The sequence below is a fragment of the Dromaius novaehollandiae genome, chromosome 8 (assembly GCF_036370855.1).
Source record: "Dromaius novaehollandiae isolate bDroNov1 chromosome 8, bDroNov1.hap1, whole genome shotgun sequence".
Taxonomy (NCBI): domain Eukaryota; kingdom Metazoa; phylum Chordata; class Aves; order Casuariiformes; family Dromaiidae; genus Dromaius; species Dromaius novaehollandiae.
The window spans coordinates 19,691,856-19,718,851 of NC_088105.1; the positions used below are offsets into that span (position 1 = coordinate 19,691,856).

Here is a 26,996-nt window from a genome sequence, read left to right on the forward strand (position 1 = left end):
CCATCAGTCTTGATGCAGCCCCACCTTTCCTTTCGCATGCCCTTTGCAGCCCCACTCCACCTTGGCCTCTATGCTTTCTCTCTCTCCTAACCCTAACCATAACCCTAACCCTAAATCTCGCCTCAGGTGGGGCCCGAACCGCAGCCCAGCAGCCCCATTCCTGGCCCTGACAAAAAAGTTGCCCTGCCATCAGTCTTGATGCAGCCCCACCTTTCCCTTTGCATGCCCTTTGCAGCCCCACTCCACCTTGGCCTCTACGCTTTCTCCCTCTCCTAACCCTAACCCTAACCCTAACCCTAAATCTCGCCTCAGGCGGGGCCCGAACCACAGCCCAGCAGCCCCATTCCTGGCCCTGACAAAAAAGTTGCCCTGCCATCAGTCTTGATGCAGCCCCACCTTTCCTTTCGCATGCCCTTTGCAACCCCACTCCACCTCGGCCTCTACGCTTTCTCTCTCTCCTAAACCTAACCCTAACCCTAACCCTAAATCTCGCATCAGGCGGGGCCCGAACCGCAGCCCAGCAGCCCCAATCCTGGCCCTGACAAAAAAGTTGCTCTGCCATCAGTCTTGATGCAGCCCCACCTTTCCTTTTGCATGCCCTTTGCAGCCCCACTCCACCTCGGCCTCTACGCTTTCTCTCTCTACTAACCCTAACCCTAACCCTAACCCTAGCTCTAAATCTCGCATCAGGCGGGGCCCGAACCACAGCCCAGCAGCCCCATTCCTGGCCCTGACAAAAAACTTGCCCTGCCATCAGTCTTGATGCAGCCCCACCTTTCCTTTTGCATGCCCTTTGCAGCCCCACTCCACCTCGGCCTCTACGCTTTCTCTCTCGCCTAACCCTAACCCTAACCCTAAATCTCGCCTCAGGCGGGGCCCAAACCGCAGCCCAGCAGCCCCATTCCTGGCCCTGACATAAAAGTTGCCCTGCCATCAGTCTTGATGCAGCCCCACCTTTCCTTTCGCATGCCCTTTGCAGCCCCACTCCACCTCGGCCTCTACGCTTTCTCTCTCCCCTAATCCTAACCCTAACCCTAACCCTAACCCTAACCCTAAACCTCGCCTCAGGTGGGGCCCGAACCGCAGCCCAGCAGCCCCATTCCTGGCCCTGACAAAGAAGTTGCCCTGCCATCAGTCTTGATGCAGCCCCACCTTTCCTTTCGCATGCCCTTTGCAGCCCCACTCCACCTTGGCCTCTATGCTTTCTCTCTCTCCTAACCCTAACCATAACCCTAACCTTAAACCTCGCCTCAGGTGGGGCCCGAACCGCAGCCCAGCAGCCCCATTCCTGGCCCTGACAAAAAAGTTGCCCTGCCATCAGTCTTGATGCAGCCCCACCTTTCCCTTTGCATGCCCTTTGCAGCCCCACTCCACCTTGGCCTCTACGCTTTCTCCCTCTCCTAACCCTAACCCTAACCCTAACCCTAAATCTCGCCTCAGGCGGGGCCCGAACCACAGCCCAGCAGCCCCATTCCTGGCCCTGACAAAAAAGTTGCCCTGCCATCAGTCTTGATGCAGCCCCACCTTTCCTTTCGCATGCCCTTTGCAACCCCACTCCACCTCGGCCTCTACGCTTTCTCTCTCTCCTAAACCTAACCCTAACCCTAACCCTAAATCTCGCATCAGGCGGGGCCCGAACCGCAGCCCAGCAGCCCCAATCCTGGCCCTGACAAAAAAGTTGCCCTGCCATCAGTCTTGATGCAGCCCCACCTTTCCTTTTGCATGCCCTTTGCAGCCCCACTCCACCTCGGCCTCTACGCTTTCTCTCTCTACTAACCCTAACCCTAACCCTAACCCTAGCTCTAAATCTCGCATCAGGCGGGGCCCGAACCGCAGCCCAGCAGCCCCATTCCTGGCCCTGACAAAGAAGTTGCCCTGCCATCAGTCTTGATGCAGCCCCACCTTTCCTTTCGCATGCCCTTTGCAGCCCCACTCCACCTCGGCCTCTACGCTTTCTCTCTCGCCTAACCCTAACCCTAACCCTAACCCTAACCCTAACCCTAAATCTCGCCTCAGGCGGGGCCTGAACCGCAGCCCAGCAGCCCCATTCCTGGCCCTGACAAAAAAGTTGCCCTGCCATCAGTCTTGATGCAGCCCCACCTTTCCTTTCGCATGCCCTTTGCAGCCCCACTCCACCTCGGCCTCTACGCTTTCTCTCTCTCCTAACCCTAACCCTAACCCTAAATCTCGCCTCAGGCGGGGCCCAAACCGCAGCCCAGCAGCCCCATTCCTGGCCCTGACATAAAAGTTGCCCTGCCATCAGTCTTGATGCAGCCCCACCTTTCCTTTCGCATGCCCTTTGCAGCCCCACTCCACCTCGGCCTCTACGCTTTCTCTCTCGCCTAACCCTAACCCTAACCCTAACCCTAACCCTAACCCTAAATCTCGCCTCAGGCGGGGCCCGAACCGCAGCCCAGCAGCCCCATTCCTGGCCCTGACAAAGAAGTTGCCCTGCCATCAGTCTTGATGCAGCCCCACCTTTCCTTTCGCATGCCCTTTGCAGCCCCACTCCACCTCGGCCTCTACGCTTTCTCTCTCCCCTAATCCTAACCCTAACCCTAACCCTAACCCTAACCCTAACCCTAAACCTCGCCTCAGGTGGGGCCCGAACCGCAGCCCAGCAGCCCCATTCCTGGCCCTGACAAAAAAGTTGCCCTGCCATCAGTCTTGATGCAGCCCCACCTTTCCCTTTGCATGCCCTTTGCAGCCCCACTCCACCTTGGCCTCTACGCTTTCTCCCTCTCCTAACCCTAACCCTAACCCTAACCCTAAATCTCGCCTCAGGCGGGGCCCGAACCACAGCCCAGCAGCCCCATTCCTGGCCCTGACAAAAAAGTTGCCCTGCCATCAGTCTTGATGCAGCCCCACCTTTCCTTTCGCATGCCCTTTGCAACCCCACTCCACCTCGGCCTCTACGCTTTCTCTCTCTCCTAAACCTAACCCTAACCCTAACCCTAAATCTCGCATCAGGCGGGGCCCGAACCGCAGCCCAGCAGCCCCAATCCTGGCCCTGACAAAAAAGTTGCTCTGCCATCAGTCTTGATGCAGCCCCAACTTTCCTTTCGCATGCCCTTTGCAGCCCCACTCCACCTCGGCCTCTACGCTTTCTCTCTCTACCAACCCTAACCCTAACCCTAACCCTAACCCTAACCCTAAATCTCACATCAGGCCAGGCCCAAACTGCAGCCCAGCAGCCCCATTCCTGGCCCTGACAAAAAAGTTGCCCTGCCATCAGTCTTGATGCAGCCCCACCTTTCCTTTCGCATGCCCTTTGCAGCCCCACTCCACCTCGGCCTCTACGCTTTCTCTCTCTCCTGACCCTAACCCTAACCCTAACCCTAAATCTCGCATCAGGCCAGGCCCAAACTGCAGCCCAGCAGCCCCATTCCTGGCCCTGACAAAAAAGTTGCCCTGCCATCAGTCTTGATGCAGCCCCAACTTTCCTTTCGCATGCCCTTTGCAGCCCCACTCCACCTTGGCCTCTACGCTTTCTCCCTCTCCTAACCCTAACCCTAACCCTAACCCTAACCCTAACCCTAAATCTCGCCTCAGGCGGGGCCCGAACCACAGCCCAGCAGCCCCATTCCTGGCCCTGACAAAAAAGTTGCCCTGCCATCAGTCTTGATGCAGCCCCAAATTTCCTTTCGCATGCCCTTTGCAGCCCCACTCCACCTCGGCCTCTACGCTTTCTCTCTCTCCTAAACCTAACCCTAACCCTAACCCTAAATCTCGCCTCAGGCAGCACCCGAACCGCAGCCCAGCAGCCCCAATCCTGGCCCTGACAAAAAAGTTGCCCTGCCATCAGTCTTGATGCAGCCCCACCTTTCCTTTCGCATGCCCTTTGCAGCCCCACTCCACCTCGGCCTCTACGCTTTCTCTCTCTCCTGACCCTAACCCTAACCTGAACCCTAAGCCTAAGCCTAACCCTAACCCTATCCCTAGATCTCGCCTCAGGCGGGGCCCGAACCGCAGCCCAGCAGCCCCATTCCTGGCCCTGACAAAAAAGTTGTCCTGCCATCAGTCTTGATGCAGCCCCACCTTTCCTTTCGCATGCCCTTTGCAGCCCCACTCCACCTCGGCCTCTACGCTTTCTCTCTCTCCTAACCCTAACTCTAACCCTAACCCTAACCATAACCCTAACCCTAAATCTCGCCTCAGGTGGGGCCCGAACCACAGCCCAGCAGCCCCATTCCTGGCCCTGACAAAAAAGTTGCCCTGCCATCAGTCTTGATGCAGCCCCACCTTTCCTTTCGCATGCCCTTTGCAGCCCCACTCCACCTCGGCCTCTACGCTTTCTCTCTCTCCTAACCCTAACCCTAACCCTAACCCTAAATCTCGCCTCAGGCGGGGCCCAAACCGCAGCCCAGCAGCCCCATTCCTGGCCCTGACAAAAAAGTTGCCCTGCCATCAGTCTTGATGCAGCCCCACCTTTCCTTCCGCATGCCCTTTGCAGCCCCACTCCACCTCGGCCTCTACGCTTTCTCTCTCTCCTAACCCTAACCCTAACCCTAACCTTAAATCTCGCCTCAGGCGGGGCCCGAACCGCAGCCCAGCAGCCCCAATCCTGGCCCTGACAAAAAAGTTGCCCTGCCATCAGTCTTGATGCAGCCCCACCTTTCCTTCCGCATGCCCTTTGCAGCCCCACTCCACCTTGGCCTCTACGCTTTCTCTCTCCCCTAACCCTAACCCTAACCCTAACCCTAACCCTAACCCTAAATCTCGCCTCAGGTGGGGCCCGAACCACAGCCCAGCAGCCCCATTCCTGGCCCTGACAAAAAAGTTGCCCTGCCATCAGTCTTGATGCAGCCCCACCTTTCCTTCCGCATGCCCTTTGCAGCCCCACTCCACCTCGGCCTCTACGCTTTCTCTCTCTCCTAACCCTAACCCTAACCCTAACCCTAAACCTCGCCTCAGGCGGGGCCCGAACCGCAGCCCAGAAGCCCCATTCCTGGCCCTGACAAAAAAGTTGCCCTGCCATCAGTCTTGATGCAACCCCACCTTTCCTTTCGCATGCCCTTTGCAGCCCCACTCCACCTTGGCCTCTACGCTTTCTCTCTCCCCTAATCCTAACCCTAACCCTAACCCTAACCCTAACCCTAAATCTCGCCTCAGGTGGGGCCCGATCTGCAGCCCAGCAGCCCCAATCCTGGCCCTGACAAAAAAGTTGCCCTGCCATCAGTCTTGATGCAGCCCCAACTTTCCTTTCGCATGCCCTTTGCAGCCCCACTCCACCTGGGCCTCTACGCTTTCTCTCTCGCCTAACCCTAACCCTAACCCTAACCCTAAATCTCGCCTCAGGCGGGGCCCGAACCGCAGCCCAGCAGCCCCATTCCTGGCCCTGACATAAAAGTTGCCCTGCCATCAGTCTTGATGCAGCCCCACCTTTCCTTTCGCATGCCCTTTGCAGTCCCACTCCACCTCGGCCTCTACGCTTTCTCTCTCTCCTGACCCTAACCCTAACCCTAACCCTAAATCTCGCATCAGGCCAGGCCCAAACTGCAGCCCAGCAGCCCCATTCCTGGCCCTGACAAAAAAGTTGCCCTGCCATCAGTCTTGATGCAGCCCCACCTTTCCTTTTGCATGCCCTTTGCAGCCCCACTCCACCTCGGCCTCTACGCTTTCTCTCTCTCCTAACCCTAACCCTAACCCTAACCCTAAATCTCGCCTCAGGCGGGGCCCGAACCGCAGTCCAGCAGCCCCATTCCTGGCCCTGACAAAAAAGTTGCCCTGCCATCAGTCTTGATGCAGCCCCACCTTTCCTTTCGCATGCCCTTTGCAGCCCCACTCCACCTCGGCCTCTACGCTTTCTCTCTCTCCTAACCCTAACCCTAACCCTAAACCTCGCCTCAGGCGGGGCCCGAACCGCAGCCCAGAAGCCCCATTCCTGGCCCTGACAAAAAAGTTGCCCTGCCATCAGTCTTGATGCAGCCCCACCTTTCCTTTCGCATGCCCTTTGCAGCCCCACTCCACCTGGGCCTCTACGCTTTCTCTCTCTCCTAACCCTAACCCTAACCCTAACCCTAACCCTAACCCTAACCCTAACCCTAACCCTAAATCTCGCATCAGGCGGGGCCCGAACCGCAGCCCAGCAGCCCCATTCCTGGCCCTGACAAAAAAGTTGCCCTGCCATCAGTCTTGATGCAGCCCCACCTTTCCTTTCGCATGCCCTTTGCAGCCCCACTCCACCTTGGCCTCTACGCTTTCTCTCTCCCCTAACCCTAACCCTAACCCTAACCCTAACCCTAACCCTAAACCTCGCCTCAGGTGGGGCCCGAACCGCAGCCCAGCAGCCCCATTGCTGGCCCTGACAAAAAAGTTGCCCTGCCATCAGTCTTGATGCAGCCCCACCTTTCCTTTCGCATGCCCTTTGCTGCCCCACTCCACCTCGGCCTCTACGCTTTCTCTCTCGCCTAACCCTAACCCTAACCCTAACCCTAACCCTAACCCTAAATCTCGCCTCAGGCGGGGCCCGAACCGCAGCCCAGCAGCCCCATTCCTGGCCCTGACAAAAAAGTTGCCCTGCCATCAGTCTTGATGCAGCCCCACCTTTCCTTTCGCATGCCCTTTGCAGCCCCACTCCACCTCGGCCTCTACGCTTTCTCTCTCTCCTAACCCTAACCCTAACCCTAAATCTCGCCTCAGGCGGGGCCCAAACCGCAGCCCAGCAGCCCCATTCCCGGCCCTGACATAAAAGTTGCCCTGCCATCAGTCTTGATGCAGCCCCACCTTTCCTTTCGCATGCCCTTTGCAGCCCCACTCCACCTCGGCCTCTACGCTTTCTCTCTCCCCTAATCCTAACCCTAACCCTAACCCTAACCCTAACCCTAACCCTAAACCTCGCCTCAGGTGGGGCCCGAACCGCAGCCCAGCAGCCCCATTCCTGGCCCTGACAAAAAAGTTGCCCTGCCATCAGTCTTGATGCAGCCCCACCTTTCCTTTCGCATGCCCTTTGCAGCCCCACTCCACCTTGGCCTCTACGCTTTCTCCCTCTCCTAACCCTAACCCTAACCCTAACCCTAAATCTCGCCTCAGGCGGGGCCCGAACCACAGCCCAGCAGCCCCATTCCTGGCCCTGACAAAGAAGTTGCCCTGCCATCAGTCTTGATGCAGCCCCAACTTTCCTTTCGCATGCCCTTTGCAGCCCCACTCCACCTCGGCCTCTACGCTTTCTCTCTCTCCTAAACCTAACCCTAACCCTAACCCTAAATCTCGCATCAGGCGGGGCCCGAACCGCAGCCCAGCAGCCCCAATCCTGGCCCTGACAAAAAAGTTGCTCTGCCATCAGTCTTGATGCAGCCCCACCTTTCCTTTTGCATGCCCTTTGCAGCCCCACTCCACCTCGGCCTCTACGCTTTCTCTCTCTACTAACCCTAACCCTAACCCTAACCCTAGCTCTAAATCTCGCATCAGGCGGGGCCCGAACCGCAGCCCAGCAGCCCCATTCCTGGCCCTGACAAAGAAGTTGCCCTGCCATCAGTCTTGATGCAGCCCCAACTTTCCTTTCGCATGCCCTTTGCAGCCCCACTCCACCTTGGCCTCTACGCTTTCTCCCTCTCCTAACCCTATCCCTAACCCTAACCCTAACCCTAACCCTAACCCTAAATCTCGCCTCAGGCGGGGCCCAAACTGCAGCCCAGCAGCCCCATTCCTGGCCCTGACAAAAAAGTTGCCCTGCCATCAGTCTTGATGCAGCCCCACCTTTCCTTTCGCATGCCCTTTGCAGCCCCACTCCACCTCGGCCTCTACGCTTTCTCTCTCTCCTAACCCTAACCCTAACCCTAACCCTAAATCTCGCCTCAGGCGGGGCCCGAACCGCAGCCCAGCAGCCCCATTCCTGGCCCTGACAAAAAAGTTGCCCTGCCATCAGTCTTGATGCAGCCCCACCTTTCCTTTCGCATGCCCTTTACAGCCCCACTCCACCTCGGCCTCTACGCTTTCTCTCTCGCCTAACCCTAACCCTAACCCTAAATCTCCCCTCAGGCAGGGCCCGAACCGCAGCCCAGCAGCCCCATTCCTGGCCCTGACAAAAAAGTTGCCCTGCCATCAGTCTTGATGCAGCCCCAACTTTCCTTTCGCATGCCCTTTGCAGCCCCACTCCACCTCGGCCTCTACGCTTTCTCTCTCGCCTAACCCTAACCCTAACCCTAACCCTAACCCTAACCCTAACCCTAACCCTAAATCTCGCCTCAGGTGGGGCCCGAACCGCAGCCCAGCAGCCCCATTCCTGGCCCTGACAAAAAAGTTGCCCTGCCATCAGTCTTGATGCAGCCCCACCTTTCCTTTCGCATGCCCTTTGCAGCCCCACTCCACCTCGGCCTCTACGCTTTCTCTCTCTACTAACCCTAACCCTAACCCTAACCCTAAATCTCGCCTCAGGCGGGGCCCAAACCGCAGCCCAGCAGCCCCATTCCTGGCCCTGACAAAGAAGTTGCCCTGCCATCAGTCTTGATGCAGCCCCACCTTTCCTTTCGCATGCCCTTTGCAGCCCCACTCCACCTCGGCCTCTACGCTTTCTCTCTCTCCTAACCCTAACCCTAACCCTAACCCTAACCCTAACCCTAAATCTCGCCTCAGGCGGGGCCCGAACCGCAGCCCAGCAGCCCCATTCCTGGTCCTGACAAAAAATTTGCCCTGCCATCAGTCTTAATGCAGCCCCACCTTTCCTTTCGCATGCCCTTTGCAGCCCCACTCCACCTTGGCCTCTACGCTTTCTTTCTCTCTCTCCTAACCCTAAACCTAACCCTAACCCTAAATCTCGCCTCAGGCGGGGCCCGAACCGCAGCCCAGCAGCCCCAATCCTGGCCCTGACAAAGAAGTTGCCCTGCCATCAGTCTTGATGCAGCCCCACCTTTCCTTTCGCATGCCCTTTGCAGCCCCACTCCACCTCGGCCTCTACGATTTCTCTCTCGCCTAAACCTAACCCTAACCCTAACCCTAACCCTAACCCTAACCCTAAATCTCGCCTCAGGCGGGGCCCGAACCGCAGCCCAGCAGCCCCATTCCTGGCCCTGACAAAAAAGTTGCCCTGCCATCAGTCTTGATGCAGCCCCACCTTTCCTTTCGCATGCCCTTTGCAGCCCCACTCCACCTCGGCCTCTACGCTTTCTCTCTCTCCGAACCCTAACCCTAACCCTAACCCTAACCCTAACCCTAACCCTAAATCTCGCCTCAGGCGGGGCCCGAACCGCAGCCCAGCAGCCCCATTCCTGGCCCTGACAAAAAAGTTGCCCTGCCATCAGTATTGATGCAGCCCCACCTTTCCTTTCGCATGCCCTTTGCAGTCCCACTCCACCTCGGCCTCTACGCTTTCTCTCTGTCCTGACCCTAACCCTAACCCTAACCCTAAATCTCGCATCAGGCCAGGCCCAAACTGCAGCCCAGCAGCCCCATTCCTGGCCCTGACAAAAAAGTTGCCCTGCCATCAGTCTCCATGCAGCCCCACCTTTCCTTTCGCATGCCCTTTGCAGCCCCACTCCACCTGGGCCTCTACGCTTTCTCTCTCTCCTAACCCTAACCCTAACCCTAACCCTAACCCTAAACCTCGCCTCAGGCGGGGCCCAAACCGCAGCCCAGAAGCCCCATTCCTGGCCCTGACAAAAAACTTGCCCTGCCATCAGTCTTGATGCAGCCCCAGCTTTCCTTTCGCATGCCCTTTGCAGCCCCACTCCACCTCGGCCTCTACGCTTTCTCTCTCTCCTAACCCTAACCCTAACCCTAACCCTAACCCTAACCCTAACCCTAAATCTCGCCTCAGGCGGGGCCCGAACCGCAGCCCAGCAGCCCCATTCCTGGCCCTGACAAAAAAGTTGCCCTGCCATCAGTCTTGATGCAGCCCCACCTTTCCTTTCGCATGCCCTTTGCAGCCCCACTCCACCTCGGCCACTACGCTTTCTCTCTCCCCTAATCCTAACCCTAACCCTAACCCTAACCCTAAATCTCGGCTCAGGTGGGGCCCGATCTGCAGCTCAGCTGCCCCATTCCTGGCCCTGACAAAAAAGTTGCCCTGCCATCAGTCTTGATGCAGCCCCAACTTTCCTTTCGCATGCCCTTTGCAGCCCCACTCCACCTTGGACTCTACGCTTTCTCTCTCCCCTAATCCTAACCCTAACCCTAACCCTAACCCTAACCCTAACCCTAAATCTCGCCTCAGGTGGGGCCCGAACCGCAGCCCAGCAGCCCCATTCCTGGCCCTGACAAAAAAGTTGCCCTGCCATCAGTCTTGATGCAGCCCCACCTTTCCTTTCGCATGCCCTTTGCAGCCCCACTCCACCTCGGCCTCTACGCTTTCTCTCTCTCCTAACCCTAACCCTAACCCTAACCCTAACCCTAAATCTCGCCTCAGGCGGGGCCCGAACCACAGCCCAGCAGCCCCATTCCTGGCCCTGACAAAAAAGTTGCCCTGCCATCAGTCTTGATGCAGCCCCACCTTTCCTTTCGCATGCCCTTTGCAGCCCCACTCCACCTTGGCCTCTACGCTTTCTCTCTCCCCTAACCCTAACCCTAACCCTAACCCTAACCCTAAATCTCGCCTCAGCAAGCACCTGAACCGCAGCCCAGCAGCCCCATTCCTGGCCCTGACAAAAAAGTTGCCCTGCCATCAGTCTTGCTGCAGCCCCACCTTTCCTTTCGCATGCCCTTTGCAGCCCCACTCCACCTCGGCCTCTACGCTTTCTCTCTCTACTAACCCTAACCCTAACCCTAACCCTAACCCTAACCCTAAATCTCGCCTCAGGCGGGGCCCGAACCGCAGCCCAGCAGCCCCATTCCTGGCCCTGACAAAAAAGTTGCCCTGCCATCAGTCTTGATGCAGCCCCACCTTTCCTTTCGCATGCCCTTTGCAGCCCCACTCCACCTTGGCCTCTACGCTTTCTCTCTCCCCTAATCCTAACCCTAACCCTAACCCTAACCCTAAATCTCACATCAGGCCAGGCCCAAACTGCAGCCCAGCAGCCCCATTCCTGGCCCTGACAAAAAAGTTGCCCTGCCATCAGTCTTGATGCAGCCCCACCTTTCCTTTCGCATGCCCTTTGCAGCCCCACTCCACCTCGGCCTCTACGCTTTCTCTCTCTCCTAAACCTAACCCTAACCCTAACCCTAAATCTCGCATCAGGCGGGGCCCGAACCGCAGCCCAGCAGCCCCATTCCTGGCCCTGACAAAGAAGTTGCCCTGCCATCAGTCTTGCTGCAGCCCCACCTTTCCTTTCGCATGCCCTTTGCAGCCCCACTCCACCTCGGCCTCTACGCTTTCTCTCTCTACTAACCCTAACCCTAACCCTAACCCTAACCCTAACCCTAAATCTCGCCTCAGGCGGGGCCCGAACCGCAGCCCAGCAGCCCCATTCCTGGCCCTGACAAAAAAGTTGCCCTGCCATCAGTCTTGATGCAGCCCCACCTTTCCTTTCGCATGCCCTTTGCAGCCCCACTCCACCTTGGCCTCTACGCTTTCTCTCTCCCCTAATCCTAACCCTAACCCTAACCCTAACCCTAAATCTCACATCAGGCCAGGCCCAAACTGCAGCCCAGCAGCCCCATTCCTGGCCCTGACAAAAAAGTTGCCCTGCCATCAGTCTTGATGCAGCCCCACCTTTCCTTTCGCATGCCCTTTGCAGCCCCACTCCACCTCGGCCTCTACGCTTTCTCTCTCTCCTAAACCTAACCCTAACCCTAACCCTAAATCTCGCATCAGGCGGGGCCCGAACCGCAGCCCAGCAGCCCCATTCCTGGCCCTGACAAAGAAGTTGCCCTGCCATCAGTCTTGATGCAGCCCCACCTTTCCTTTCGCATGCCCTTTGCAGCCCCACTCCACCTCGGCCTCTACGCTTTCTCTCTCTCCTAACCCTAACCCTAACCCTAACCCTAACCCTAACCCTAATCCTAAATCTCGCCTCAGGCGGGGCCCGAACCGCAGCCCAGCAGCCCCATTCCTGGCCCTGACATAAAAGTTGCCCTGCCATCAGTCTTGATGCAGCCCCACCTTTCCTTTCGCATGCCCTTTGCAGCCCCACTCCACCTCGGCCTCTACGCTTTCTCTCTCCCCTAATCCTAACCCTAACCCTAACCCTAACCCTAACCCTAAATCTCGCCTCAGGCAGCACCCGAACCGCAGCTCAGCAGCCCCATTCCTGGCCCTGACAAAAAAGTTGCCCTGCCATCAGTCTTGATGCAGCCCCACCTTTCCTTTCGCATGCCCTTTGCAGCCCCACTCCACCTTGGACTCTACGCTTTCCCTCTCTCCCCTAATCCTAACCCTAACCCTAACCCTAACCCTAACCCTAACCCTAAATCTCACCTCAGGCAGCACCCGAACCACAGCCCAGCAGCCCCATTCCTGGCCCTGACAAAAAAGTTGCCCTGCCATCAGTCTTGATGCAGCCCCACCTTTCCTTTCGCATGCCCTTTGCAGCCCCACTCCACCTCGGCCTCTACGCTTTCTCTCTCCCCTAATCCTAACCCTAACCCTAACCCTAACCCTAAATCTCACATCAGGCCAGGCCCAAACTGCAGCCCAGCAGCCCCATTCCTGGCCCTGACAAAAAAGTTGCCCTGCCATCAGTCTTGATGCAGCCCCACCTTTCCTTTTGCATGCCCTTTGCAGCCCCACTCCACCTCGGCCTCTACGCTTTCTCTCTGTCCTAACCCTAACCCTAACCCTAACCCTAAACCTCGCCTCAGGTGGGGCCCGAACCGCAGCCCAGCAGCCCCATTCCTGGCCCTGACAAAAAAGTTGCCCTGCCATCAGTCTTGATGCAGCCCCACCTTTCCTTTCGCATGCCCTTTGCAGCCCCACTCCACCTCGGCCTCTACGCTTTCTCTCTCTCCTAAACCTAACCCTAACCCTAACCCTAAATCTCGCCTCAGGCGGGGCCCGAACCGCAGCCCAGCAGCCCCATTCCTGGCCCTGACAAAAAAGTTGCCCTGCCATCAGTCTTGATGCAGCCCCAACTTTCCTTTCGCATGCCCTTTGCAGCCCCACTCCACCTCGGCCTCTACGCTTTCTCTCTCTCCTAACCCTAACCCTAACCCTAACCCTAACCCTAACCCTAAATCTCGCCTCAGGCGGGACCCGAACCGCAGCCCAGCAGCCCCATTCCTGGTCCTGACAAAAAAGTTGCCCTGCCATCAGTCTTGATGCAGCCCCACCTTTCCTTTCGCATGCCCTTTGCAGCCCCACTCCACCTCGGCCTCTACGCTTTCTCTCTCCCCTAATCCTAACCCTAACCCTAACCCTAACCCTAAATCTCGGCTCAGGTGGGGCCCGATCTGCAGCTCAGCTGCCCCATTCCTGGCCCTGACAAAAAAGTTGCCCTGCCATCAGTCTTGATGCAGCCCCAACTTTCCTTTCGCATGCCCTTTGCAGCCCCACTCCACCTCGGCCTCTACGCTTTCTCTCTCTCCTAACCCTAACCCTAACCCTAACCCTAACCCTAAATCTCGCCTCAGGCGGGGCCCGAACCACAGCCCAGCAGCCCCATTCCTGGCCCTGACAAAAAAGTTGCCCTGCCATCAGTCTTGATGCAACCCCACCTTTCCTTTCGCATGTCCTTTGCAGCCCCACTCCACCTCGGCCTCTACGCTTTCTCTCTCTCCTGACCCTAACCCTAACCCTAACCCTAAATCTCGCATCAGGCCAGGCCCAAACGGCAGCCCAGCAGCCCCATTCCTGGCCCTGACAAAAAAGTTGCCCTGCCATCAGTCTTGATGCAGCCCCACCTTTCCTTTCGCATGCCCTTTGCAGCCCCACTCCACCTTGGCCTCTACGCTTTCTCTCTCCCCTAATCCTAACCCTAACCCTAACCCTAACCCTAACCCTAAATCTCGCCTCAGGTGGGGCCTGAACCACAGCCCAGCAGCCCCATTCCTGGCCCTGACAAAAAAGTTGCCCTGCCATCACTCTTGCTGCAGCCCCACCTTTCCTTTCGCATGCCCTTTGCAGCCCCACTCCACCTTGGCCTCTACGCTTTCTCTCTCCCCTAATCCTAACCCTAACCCTAACCCTAACCCTAACCCTAAATCTCGCCTCAGGCGGGGCCCGAACCACAGCCCAGCAGCCCCATTCCTGGCCCTGACATAAAAGTTGCCCTGCCATCAGTCTTGATGCAGCCCCACCTTTCCTTTCGCATGCCCTTTGCAGCCCCACTCCACCTCGGCCTCTACGCTTTCTCTCTCTCCTAACCCTAACCATAACCCTAACCCTAACCCTAACCCTAAATCTCGCCTCAGGCGGGGCCCGAACCGCAGCCCAGCAGCCCCATTCCTGGCCCTGACAAAAAAGTTGCCCTGCCATCAGTCTTGATGCAGCCCCACCTTTCCTTTCGCATGCCCTTTGCAGCCCCACTCCACCTGGGCCTCTACGCTTTCTCTCTCCCCTAACCCTAACCCTAACCCTAACCCTAACCCTAAATCTCGCATCAGGCCAGGCCCAAACTGCAGCCCAGCAGCCCCATTCCTGGCCCTGACAATAAAGTTGCCCTGCCATCAGTCTTGATGCAGCCCCAACTTTCCTTTCGCATGCCCTTTGCAGCCCCACTCCACCTTGGCCTCTACGCTTTCTCTCTCCCCTAATCCTAACCCTAACCCTAACCCTAACCCTAACCCTAAATCTCGCCTCAGGTGGGGCCCGAACTGCAGCCCAGCAGCCCCATTCCTGGCCCTGACAAAAAAGTTGCCCTGCCATCAGTCTTGATGCAACCCCACCTTTCCTTTCGCATGCCCTTTGCAGCCCCACTCCACCTCGGCCTCTACGCTTTCTCTCTCCCCTAGCCCTAACCCTAACCCTAACCCTAAATCTCGCATCAGGCCAGGCCCAAACTGCAGCCCAGCAGCCCCATTCCTGGCCCTGACAAAAAAGTTGCCCTGCCATCAGTCTTGATGCAGCCCCACCTTTCCTTTCGCATGCCCTTTGCAGCCCCACTCCACCTCGGCCTCTACGCTTTCTCTCTCTACTAACCCTAACCCTAACCCTAACCCTAACCCTAAATCTCGCCTCAGGCGGGGCCCGAACCGCAGCCCAGCAGCCCCATTCCTGGCCCTGACAAAAAAGTTGCCCTGCCATCAGTCTTGATGCAGCCCCACCTTTCCTTTCGCATGCCCTTTGCAGTCCCACTCCACCTCGGCCTCTACGCTTTCTCTCTCTCCTGACCCTAACCCTAACCCTAACCCTAAACCTCGCATCAGGCCAGGCCCAAACTGCAGCCCAGCAGCCCCATTCCTGGCCCTGACAAAAAAGTTGCCCTGCCATCAGTCTTGATGCAGCCCCAACTTTCCTTTCGCATGCCCTTTGCAGCCCCACTCCACCTTGGCCTCTACGCTTTCTCTCTCCCCTAATCCTAACCCTAACCCTAACCCTAACCCTAACCCTAACCCTAAATCTCGCCTCAGGTGGGGCCCGAACTGCAGCCCAGCAGCCCCATTCCTGGCCCTGACAAAAAAGTTGCCCTGCCATCAGTCTTGATGCAACCCCACCTTTCCTTTCGCATGCCCTTTGCAGCCCCACTCCACCTCGGCCTCTACGCTTTCTCTCTCCCCTAGCCCTAACCCTAACCCTAACCCTAAATCTCGCATCAGGCCAGGCCCAAACTGCAGCCCAGCAGCCCCATTCCTGGCCCTGACAAAAAAGTTGCCCTGCCATCAGTCTCCATGCAGCCCCACCTTTCCTTTCGCATGCCCTTTGCAGCCCCACTCCACCTTGGCCTCTACGCTTTCTCCCTCTCCTAACCCTAACCCTAACCCTAACCCTAACCCTAACCCTAACCCTAAATCTCGCCTCAGGCGGGGCCCAAACTGCAGCCCAGCAGCCCCATTCCTGGCCCTGACAAAAAAGTTGCCCTGCCATCAGTCTTGATGCAGCCCCACCTTTCCTTTCGCATGCCCTTTGCAGCCCCACTCCACCTTGGCCTCTACGCTTTCCCCCTCTCCTAACCCTAACCCTAACCCTAACCCTAACCCTAACCCTAAATCTTGCCTCAGGTGGGGCCCAAACTGCAGCCCAGCAGCCCCATTCCTGGCCCTGACAAAAAAGTTGCCCTGCCATCAGTCTTGATGCAGCCCCACCTTTCCTTTCGCATGCCCTTTGCAGCCCCACTCCACCTCGGCCTCTACGCTTTCTCTCTCGCCTAACCCTAACCCTAACCCTAACCCTAAATCTCGCCTCAGGCGGGGCCCAAACCGCAGCCCAGCAGCCCCATTCCTGGCCCTGACAAAAAACTTGCCCTGCCATCAGTCTTGATGCAGCCCCACCTTTCCTTTCGCATGCCCTTTGCAGCCCCACTCCACCTCGGCCTCTACGCTTTCTCTCTCTACTAACCCTAACCCTAACCCTAACCCTAACCCTAACCCTAACCCTAAATCTCGCCTCAGGCGGGGCCCGAACCGCAGCCCAGCAGCCCCATTCCTGGCCCTGACAAAAAAGTTGCCCTGCCATCAGTCTTGATGCAGCCCCACCTTTCCTTTCGCATGCCCTTTGCAGCCCCACTCCACCTCGGCCTCTACGCTTTCCCTCTCTCCTAACCCTAACCCTAACCCTAACCCTAACCCTAAATCTCGCCTCAGGCGGGGCCCGAACCGCAGCCCAGCAGCCCCATTCCTGGCCCTGACATAAAAGTTGCCCTGCCATCAGTCTTGATGCAGCCCCACCTTTCCTTTCGCATGCCCTTTGCAGCCCCACTCCACCTCGGCCTCTACGCTTTCTCTCTCTCCTGACCCTAACCCTAACCCTAACCCTAAATCTCGCATCAGGCCAGGCCCAAACGGCAGCCCAGCAGCCCCATTCCTGGCCCTGACAAAAAACTTGCCCTGCCATCAGTCTTGATGCAGCCCCAACTTTCCTTTCACATGCCCTTTGCAGCCCCACTCCACCTTGGACTCTACGCTTTCTCTCTCCCCTAATCCTAACCCTAACCCTAACCCTAACCCTAACCCTAACCCTAAATCTCGCCTCAGGCAGGGCCCGAACCACAGCCCAGCAGCCCCATTCCTGGCCCTGACAAAAAAGTTGCCCTGCCATCAGTCTTGCTGCAGCCCCACCTTTCCTTTCGCATGCCCTTTGCAGCCCCACTCCACCTCGGCCTCTACGCTTTCTCTCTCTACTAACCCTAACCCTAACCCTAACCCTAACCCTAACCCTAAATCTCGCCTCAGGCGGGGCCCGAACCACAGCCCAGCAGCCCCATTCCTGGCCCTGACAAAAAAGTTGCCCTGCCATCAGTCTTGATGCAGCCCCAGCTTTCCTTTTGCATGCCCTTTGCAGTCCCACTCCACCTCGGCCTCTACGCTTTCTCTCTCTCCTGACCCTAACCCTAACCCTAACCCTAAATCTCGCATCAGGCCAGGCCCAAACTGCAGCCCAGCAGCCCCATTCCTGGCCCTGACAAAGAAGTTGCCCTGCCATCAGTCTTGATGCAGCCCCAACTTTCCTTTCGCATGCCCTTTGCAGCCCCACTCCACCTTGGCCTCTACGCTTTCTCTCTCCCCTAATCCTAACCCTAACCCTAACCCTAACCCTAACCCTAAATCTCGCCTCAGGTGGGGCCTGAACCACAGCCCAGCAGCCCCATTCCTGGCCCTGACAAAAAAGTTGCCCTGCCATCAGTCTTGATGCAGCCCCACCTTTCCTTTCGCATGCCCTTTGCAGCCCCACTCCACCTCGGCCTCTACGCTTTCTCTCTCGCCTAACCCTAACCCTAACCCTAACCCTAACCCTAAATCTCGCCTCAGGCGGGGCCCGAACCGCAGCCCAGCAGCCCCATTCCTGGCCCTGACATAAAAGTTGCCCTGCCATCAGTCTTGATGCAGCCCCACCTTTCCTTTCGCATGCCCTTTGCAGTCCCACTCCACCTCGGCCTCTACGCTTTCTCTCTCTCCTAACCCTAACCCTAACCCTAACCCTAACCCTAACCCTAAATCTCGCCTCAGGCGGGGCCCGAACCGCAGCCCAGCAGCCCCATTCCTGGCCCTGACAAAAAAGTTGCCCTGCCATCAGTCTTGATGCAGCCCCACCTTTCCTTTCGCATGCCCTTTGCAGCCCCACTCCACCTGGGCCTCTACGCTTTCTCTCTCCCCTAACCCTAACCCTAACCCTAACCCTAACCCTAACCCTAACCCTAAATCTCGCCTCAGCAAGCACCTGAACCGCAGCCCAGCAGCCCCATTCCTGGCCCTGACAAAAAAGTTGCCCTGCCATCAGTCTTGATGCAGCCCCACCTTTCCTTTCGCATGCCCTTTGCAGCCCCACTCCACCTCGGCCTCTACGCTTTCTCTCTCTACTAACCCTAACCCTAACCCTAACCCTAACCCTAACCCTAAATCTCGCATCAGGCCAGGCCCAAACTGCAGCCCAGCAGCCCCATTCCTGGCCCTGACAAAAAAGTTGCCCTGCCATCAGTCTTGATGCAGCCCCACCTTTCCTTTCGCATGCCCTTTGCAGCCCCACTCCACCTTGGCCTCTACGCTTTCTCTCTCCCCTAATCCTAACCCTAACCCTAACCCTAACCCTAACCCTAAATCTCGCCTCAGGTGGGGCCCGAACTGCAGCCCAGCAGCCCCATTCCTGGCCCTGACAAAAAAGTTGCCCTGCCATCAGTCTTGATGCAACCCCACCTTTCCTTTCGCATGCCCTTTGCAGCCCCACTCCACCTCGGCCTCTACGCTTTCTCTCTCCCCTAGCCCTAACCCTAACCCTAACCCTAAATCTCGCATCAGGCCAGGCCCAAACTGCAGCCCAGCAGCCCCATTCCTGGCCCTGACAAAAAAGTTGCCCTGCCATCAGTCTTGATGCAGCCCCACCTTTCCTTTCGCATGCCCTTTGCAGCCCCACTCCACCTCGGCCTCTACGCTTTCTCTCTCTCCTGACCCTAACCCTAACCCTAACCCTAAATCTCGCATCAGGCCAGGCCCAAACTGCAGCCCAGCAGCCCCATTCCTGGCCCTGACAAAAAAGTTGCCCTGCCATCAGTCTTGATGCAGACCCACCTTTCCTTTTGCATGCCCTTTGCAGCCCCACTCCACCTTGGCCTCTACGCTTTCTCTCTCTCCTAACCCTAACCCTAACCCTAACCCTAAATCTCGCCTCAGGCGGGGCCCGAACCACAGCCCAGCAGCCCCATTCCTGGCCCTGACAAAAAAGTTGCCCTGCCATCAGTCTTGATGCAGCCCCACCTTTCCTTTCGCATGCCCTTTGCAGCCCCACTCCACCTTGGCCTCTACGCTTTCCCCCTCTCCTAACCCTAACCCTAACCCTAACCCTAACCCTAACCCTAAATCTTGCCTCAGGTGGGGCCCAAACTGCAGCCCAGCAGCCCCATTCCTGGCCCTGACAAAAAAGTTGCCCTGCCATCAGTCTTGATGCAGCCCCACCTTTCCTTTCGCATGCCCTTTGCAGCCCCACTCCACCTCGGCCTCTACGCTTTCTCTCTCGCCTAACCCTAACCCTAACCCTAACCCTAACCCTAACCCTAACCCTAAATCTCGCCTCAGGCGGGGCCCGAACCGCAGCCCAGCAGCCCCATTCCTGGTCCTGACAAAAAAGTTGCCCTGCCATCAGTCTTGATGCAGCCCCACCTTTCCTTTCGCATGCCCTTTGCAGCCCCACTCCACCTCGGCCTCTATGCTTTCTCTCTCTCCTAACCCTAACCATAACCCTAACCCTAAATCTCGCCTCAGGCGGGGCCCAAACCGCAGCCCAGCAGACCCAATCCTGGCCCTGACAAAAAAGTTGCCCTGCCATCAGTCTTGATGCAGCCCCACCTTTCCTTTCGCATGCCCTTTGCAGCCCCACTCCACCTTGGCCTCTACGCTTTCTTTGTCTCTCTCCTAACCCTAACCCTAACCCTAACCCTAACCCTAACCCTAAATCTCGCCTCAGGCGGGGCCCAAACTGCAGCCCAGCAGCCCCATTCCTGGCCCTGACAAAGAAGTTGCCCTGCCATCAGTCTTGATGCAGCCCCACCTTTCCTTTCACATGCCCTTTGCAGCCCCACTCCACCTTGGCCTCTACGCTTTCCCTCTCTCCTAACCCTAACCCTAACCCTAACCCTAACCCTGAACCTAAATCTCGCCTCAGGCAGGGCCCAAACCACAGCCCAGCAGCCCCATTCCTGGCCCTGACAAAAAACTTGCCCTGCCATCAGTCTTGATGCAGCCCCACCTTTCCTTTCGCATGCCCTTTGCAGCCCCACTCCACCTCGGCCTCTACGCTTTCTCTCTCTCCTAACCCTAACCCTAACCCTAACCCTAAATCTCGCCTCAGGCGGGGCCCGAACCGCAGCCCAACAGCGCCAATCCTGGCCCTGACAAAAAAGTTGCCCTGCCATCAGTCTTGATGCAGCCCTACCTTTCCTTTCGCATGCCCTTTGCAGCCCCACTCCACCTCGGCCTCTATGCTTTCTCTCTCTCCTAACCCTAACCCTAACCCTAACCCTAACCCTAACCCTAACCCTAAATCTCGCCTCAGGCGGGCCCCGAACCGCAGCCCAGCAGCCCCATTCCTGGTCCTGACAAAAAAGTTGCCCTGCCATCAGTCTTGATGCAGCCCCACCTTTCCTTTCGCATGCCCTTTGCAGCCCCACTCCACCTCGGCCTCTACGCTTTCTCTCTCCCCTAAACCTAACCCTAACCCTAACCCTAACCCTAACCCTAAATCTCGCCTCAGGCGGGGCCCGAACCGCAGCCCAGCAGCCCCATTCCTGGCCCTGACATAAAAGTTGCCCTGCCATCAGTCTTGATGCAGCCCCACCTTTCCTTTCGCATGCCCTTTGCAGTCCCACTCCACCTCGGCCTCTACGCTTTCTCTCTCTCCTGACCCTAACCCTAACCCTAACCCTAAATCTCGCCTCAGGCGGGGCCCGAAATACAGCCCAGCAACCCCATTCCTGGCCCTGACAAAAAAGTTGCCCTGCCATCAGTCTTGATGCAGCCCCACCTTTCCTTTCGCATGCCCTTTGCAGCCCCACTCCACCTCGGCCTCTACGCTTTCTCTCTCCCCTAATCCTAACCCTAACCCTAACCCTAAATCTCGGCTCAGGTGGGGCCCGATCTGCAGCTCAGCTGCCCCATTCCTGGCCCTGACAAAAAGTTGCCCTGCCATCAGTCTTGATGCAGCCCCAACTTTCCTTTCGCATGCCCTTTGCAGCCCCACTCCACCTCGGCCTCTACGCTTTCTCTCTCTCCTAACCCTAACCCTAACCCTAACCCTAACCCTAACCCTAAACCTAAATCTCGCCTCAGGCAGGGCCCGAACCGCAGCCCAGCAGCCCCATTCCTGGCCCTGACAAAAAAGTTGCCCTGCCATCAGTCTTGATGCAGCCCCACCTTTCCTTTCGCATGCCCTTTGCAGCCCCACTCCACCTCGGCCTCTACGCTTTCTCTCTCTCCTGACCCTAACCCTAACCCTAACCCTAAATCTCGCATCAGGCCAGGCCCAAACGGCAGCCCAGCAGCCCCATTCCTGGCCCTGACATAAAAGTTGCCCTGCCATCAGTCTTGATGCAGCCCCACCTTTCCTTTCGCATGCCCTTTGCAGCCCCACTCCACCTCGGCCTCTACGCTTTCTCTCTCTCCTAACCCTAACCCTAACCCTAACCCTAACCCTAAATCTCGCCTCAGGCGGGGCCCAAACCACAGCCCAGCAGCCCCATTCCTGGCCCTGACAAAAAACTTGCCCTGCCATCAGTCTTGATGCAGCCCCACCTTTCCTTTCGCATGCCCTTTGCAGCCCCACTCCACCTGGGCCTCTACGCTTTCTCTCTCTCCTAACCCTAACCCTAACCCTAACCCTAACCCTAAATCTCGCATCAGGCGGGCCCCGAACCGCAGCCCAGCAGCCCCATTCCTGGCCCTGACAAAAAAGTTGCCCTGCCATCAGTCTTGATGCAGCCCCACCTTTCCTTTCGCATGCCCTTTGCAGCCCCACTCCACCTTGGCCTCTACGCTTTCTCTCTCGCCTAACCCTAACCCTAACCCTAACCCTAACCCTAACCCTAAATCTCGCCTCAGGCGGGGCCCGAACCGCAGCCCAGCAGCCCCATTCCTGGCCCTGACATAAAAGTTGCCCTGCCATCAGTCTTGATGCAGCCCCACCTTTCCTTTCGCATGCCCTTTGCAGCCCCACTCCACCTCGGCCTCTACGCTTTCCCTCTCTCCTAACCCTAACCCTAACCCTAAATCTCGCCTCAGGCGGGGCCCGAACCACAGCCCAGCAGCCCCATTCCTGGCCCTGACATAAAAGTTGCCCTGCCATCAGTCTTGATGCAGCCCCACCTTTCCTTTCGCATGCCCTTTGCAGCCCCACTCCACCTCGGCCTCTATGCTTTCTCTCTCTCCTAACCCTAACCCTAACCCTAACCCTAAACCTCGCCTCAGGCGGGGCCCGAACCGCAGCCCAGCAGCCCCATTCCTGGCCCTGACAAAAAAGTTGCCCTGCCATCAGTCTTGATGCAGCCCCACCTTTCCTTTCGCATGCCCTTTGCAGCCCCACTCCACCTTGGCCTCTACGCTTTCTCTCTCTCCTAACCCTAACCCTAACCCTAACCCTAAATCTCGCCTCAGGCCAGGCCCAAACTGCAGCCCAGCAGCCCCATTCCTGGCCCTGACAAAAAAGTTGCCCTGCCATCAGTCTTGATGCAGCCCCACCTTTCCTTTCGCATGCCCTTTGCAGCCCCACTCCACCTCGGCCTCTACGCTTTCTCTCTCTCCTAACCCTAACCCTAACCCTAAATCTCGCCTCAGGCGGGGCCCGAACCACAGCCCAGCAGCCCCATTCCTGGCCCTGACAATAAAGTTGCCCTGCCATCAGTCTTGATGCAGCCCCAACTTTCCCTCAGCATGCCCTTTGCAGCCCCACTCCACCTCGGCCTCTACGCTTTCTCTCTCTCCTAAACCTAACCCTAACCCTAACCCTAAATCTCGCATCAGGCGGGCCCCGAACCGCAGCCCAGCAGCCCCAATCCTGGCCCTGACAAAAAAGTTGCCCTGCCATCAGTCTTGATGCAGACCCACCTTTCCTTTCACATGCCCTTTGCAGCCCCACTCCACCTCGGCCTCTACGCTTTCTCTCTCTCCTAACCCTAACCCTAACCCTAACCCTAACCCTAACCCTAAATCTCGCCTCAGGCAGGGCCCAAACCACAGCCCAGCAGCCCCATTCCTGGCCCTGACAAAAAACTTGCCCTGCCATCAGTCTTGATGCAGCCCCACCTTTCCTTTCGCATGCCCTTTGCAGCCCCACTCCACCTGGGCCTCTACGCTTTCTCTCTCTCCTAACCCTAACCCTAACCCTAACCCTAAATCTCGCCTCAGGTGGGGCCCGAACCGCAGCCCAACAGCCCCAATCCTGGCCCTGACAAAAAAGTTGCCCTGCCATCATTCTTGATGCAGCCCCACCTTTCCTTTCGCATGCCCTTTGCAGCCCCACTCCACCTTGGCCTCTACGCTTTCTTTCTCTCTCTCCTAACCCTAACCCTAACCCTAACCCTAACCCTAACCCTAACCCTAAATCTCGCCTCAGGCGGGGCCTGAACCACAGCCCAGCAGCCCCATTCCTGGCCCTGACAATAAAGTTGCCCTGCCATCAGTCTTGATGCAGCCCCACCTTTCCTTTCGCATGCCCTTTGCAGCCCCACTCCACCTCGGCCTCTACGCTTTCTCTCTCTCCTGACCCTAACCCTAACCCTAACCCTAAATCTCGCATCAGGCCAGGCCCAAACTGCAGCCCAGCAGCCCCATTCCTGGCCCTGACAAAAAAGTTGCCCTGCCATCAGTCTTGATGCAGCCCCACCTTTCCTTTCGCATGCCCTTTGCAGCCCCACTCCACCTCGGCCTCTACGCTTTCTCTCTCGCCTAACCCTAACCCTAACCCTAACCCTAACCCTAACCCTAAATCTCACCTCAGGCAGCACCCGAACCGCAGCTCAGCAGCCCCATTCCTGGCCCTGACATAAAAGTTGCCCTGCCATCAGTCTTGATGCAGCCCCACCTTTCCTTTCGCATGCCCTTTGCAGCCCCACTCCACCTCGGCCTCTACGCTTTCTCTCTCCCCTAAACCTAACCCTAACCCTAACCCTAAATCTCGCCTCAGGTGGGGCCCGATCTGCAGCTCAGCAGCCCCATTCCTGGCCCTGACATAAAAGTTGCCCTGCCATCAGTCTTGATGCAGCCCCACCTTTCCTTTCGCATGCCCTTTGCAGCCCCACTCCACCTCGGCCTCTACGCTTTCTCTCTCTCCTAACCCTAACTCTAACCCTAACCCTAACCCTAAATCTCGCCTCAGGCAGGGCCCAAACCACAGCCCAGCAGCCCCATTCCTGGCCCTGACAAAAAACTTGCCCTGCCATCAGTCTTGATGCAGCCCCACCTTTCCCTCAGCATGCCCTTTGCAGCCCCACTCCACCTCGGCCTCTACGCTTTCTCTCTCTCCTAACCCTAACCCTAACCCTAACCCTAAACCTCGCCTCAGGCGGGGCCCGAACCGCAGCCCAGCAGCCCCATTCCTGGCCCTGACAAAAAAGTTGCCCTGCCATCAGTCTTGATGCAGCCCCACCTTTCCTTTCGCATGCCCTTTGCAGCCCCACTCCACCTCGGCCTCTATGCTTTCTCTCTCTCCTAACCCTAACCCTAACCCTAACCCTAAACCTCGCCTCAGGCGGGGCCCGAACCGCAGCCCAGCAGCCCCATTCCTGGCCCTGACAAAAAAGTTGCCCTGCCATCAGTCTTGATGCAGCCCCACCTTTCCTTTCGCATGCCCTTTGCAGCCCCACTCCACCTTGGCCTCTACGCTTTCTCTCTCTCCTAACCCTAACCCTAACCCTAACCCTAAATCTCGCCTCAGGCCAGGCCCAAACTGCAGCCCAGCAGCCCCATTCCTGGCCCTGACAAAAAAGTTGCCCTGCCATCAGTCTTGATGCAGCCCCACCTTTCCTTTCGCATGCCCTTTGCAGCCCCACTCCACCTCGGCCTCTACGCTTTCTCTCTCTCCTAACCCTAACCCTAACCCTAACCCTAAATCTCGCCTCAGGCGGGGCCCGAACCACAGCCCAGCAGCCCCATTCCTGGCCCTGACAAAAAAGTTGCCCTGCCATCAGTCTTGATGCAGCCCCACCTTTCCTTTCGCATGCCCTTTGCAGCCCCACTCCACCTTGGACTCTACGCTTTCTCTCTCTCCTAACCCTAACCCTAACCCTAACCCTAAATCTCGCCTCAGGCAGGGCCCAAACCACAGCCCAGCAGCCCCATTCCTGGCCCTGACAAAAAACTTGCCCTGCCATCAGTCTTGATGCAGCCCCACCTTTCCTTTCGCATGCCCTTTGCAGCCCCACTCCACCTGGGCCTCTACGCTTTCTCTCTCTCCTAACCCTAACCCTAACCCTAACCCTAAATCTCGCCTCAGGCGGGGCCCGAACCGCAGCCCAACAGCCCCAATCCTGGCCCTGACAAAAAAGTTGCCCTGCCATCATTCTTGATGCAGCCCCACCTTTCCTTTCGCATGCCCTTTGCAGCCCCACTCCACCTTGGCCTCTACGCTTTCTTTCTCTCTCTCCTAACCCTAACCCTAACCCTAACCCTAACCCTAACCCTAACCCTAAATCTCGCCTCAGGCGGGGCCCGAACCGCAGCCCAGCAGCCCCATTCCTGGCCCTGACATAAAAGTTGCCCTGCCATCAGTCTTGATGCAGCCCCACCTTTCCTTTCGCATGCCCTTTGCAGTCCCACTCCACCTCGGCCTCTACGCTTTCTCTCTCTCCTGACCCTAACCCTAACCCTAACCCTAAATCTCGCATCAGGCCAGGCCCAAACTGCAGCCCAGCAGCCCCATTCCTGGCCCTGACAAAAAAGTTGCCCTGCCATCAGTCTTGATGCAGCCCCACCTTTCCTTTCGCATGCCCTTTGCAGCCCCACTCCACCTCGGCCTCTACGCTTTCTCTCTCTCCTAACCCTAACCCTAACCCTAACCCTAACCCTAACCCTAAATCTCACCTCAGGCAGCACCCGAACCGCAGCTCAGCAGCCCCATTCCTGGCCCTGACATAAAAGTTGCCCTGCCATCAGTCTTGATGCAGCCCCACCTTTCCTTTCGCATGCCCTTTGCAGCCCCACTCCACCTCGGCCTCTACGCTTTCTCTCTCCCCTAAACCTAACCCTAACCCTAACCCTAAATCTCGCCTCAGGTGGGGCCCGATCTGCAGCTCAGCAGCCCCATTCCTGGCCCTGACAAAAAAGTTGCCCTGCCATCAGTCTTGATGCAGCCCCACCTTTCCTTTCGCATGCCCTTTGCAGCCCCACTCCACCTCGGCCTCTACGCTTTCTCTCTCGCCTAACCCTAACCCTAACCCTAACCCTAAATCTCGCCTCAGGTGGGGCCCGAACCACAGCCCAGCAGCCCCATTCCTGGCCCTGACAAAAAAGTTGCCCTGCCATCAGTCTTGATGCAGCCCCAACTTTCCCTCAGCATGCCCTTTGCAGCCCCACTCCACCTCGGCCTCTACGCTTTCTCTCTCTCCTAACCCTAACCCTAACCCTAACCCTAAACCTCGCCTCAGGCGGGGCCCGACCCACAGCCCAGCAGCCCCATTCCTGGCCCTGACAAAAAAGTTGCCCTGCCATCAGTCTTGATGCAGCCCCAACTTTCCTTTCGCATGCCCTTTGCAGCCCCACTCCACCTCGGCCTCTACGCTTTCTCTCTCTCCTAACCCTAACCCTAACCCTAACCCTAAATCTCGCCTCAGGCGGGGCCCGAACCACAGCCCAGCAGCCCCATTCCTGGCCCTGACAAAAAAGTTGCCCTGCCATCAGTCTTGATGCAGCCCCACCTTTCCTTTCGCATGCCCTTTGCAGCCCCACTCCACCTCGGCCTCTACGCTTTCTCTCTCTCCTAACCCTAACCCTAACCCTAACCCTAAATCTCGCCTCAGGCGGGGCCCGAACCGCAGCCCAACAGCCCCATTCCTGGCCCTGACAAAAAAGTTGCCCTGCCATCAGTCTTGATGCAGCCCCACCTTTCCTTTCGCATG

General features: G+C 57.7%; 1 long non-coding RNA gene across 3 annotated transcripts in view; it reads right to left on the reverse strand.

Annotated features, from left to right (window-relative positions):
• The window catches only part of LOC112989846 (uncharacterized), a 385,773-nt gene that overhangs the window by 176,171 nt on the left and 182,606 nt on the right, over positions 1 to 26,996 (reverse strand). The gene's annotated exons all lie outside the window — the stretch shown is intronic.